This window comes from Cupressus sempervirens, chromosome 1 (assembly GCF_028749045.1).
Source record: "Cupressus sempervirens isolate cs-2001-9-10 chromosome 1, ASM2874904v1, whole genome shotgun sequence".
NCBI classification, from domain to species: Eukaryota; Viridiplantae; Streptophyta; class Pinopsida; order Cupressales; family Cupressaceae; genus Cupressus; species Cupressus sempervirens.
Window position 1 is genome coordinate 710,563,124 of NC_143118.1, and position 818 is coordinate 710,563,941.

Here is an 818-nt window from a genome sequence, read left to right on the forward strand (position 1 = left end):
GGAAACTCAGGTGTGGCAACAACTTCATACACTAATCTCATAAGGAAATTATAATGCAAATCTTATTAAAATCTTCTACACTTACAGATTCAATATCATGTAAACAACAATATTGCAGCCAACCATGCATACAAAAAATAGACAAAGAAAGGAACACATAACACAAGGATTTGTTGGTGCGAAAAAACCTTTCGGTAAAACAACCCCACCCCTTCAGACCCTGCACAATTTATTATCTTCAACACAAGGTTACAATACACTTGCAATGCAAGTTCAACATCGACAACAGAAGACTCCAGTAGCTACTTGCAGTACCAACAATACACCTTTTTTTTCACATCTCTTCACAACCCTAAAAATGCTTATAACATGCGCTTCAATTTAGGGCTACTCCAAAAGGTAAACCGTATTAGGGTTTTACCATTCTCCAAGAAAATAGGAACCTTGAACCCCACTATTGGGGTAGAGTGTACAGTACTCAAATATCTTAGTTGCCACATGTCTTCACCTGTCATTGAGTCTTCCTAACATAGCTCTTACGTGTCATAGGAATCCATCATAACTGTTTTAGTCATGATCTCCTTACACACAATTCAAGATGTTGACACATCAACATTATTTGCAAGAAGTACATTTTACAAAATAAATAATAAGAATAGGAATTATACAAGGTTGAGACACCTCATTCCTAACATTCTCCCACTTGTTGAACACCTTGTAAGAGCAACAAAAACATAATAGGAACAAACCGCTACAGGCCAAAAGGCCCATAGACTCCAAACACCATTTGAACTTCTCAGTGCCCACTGGTTTCATTA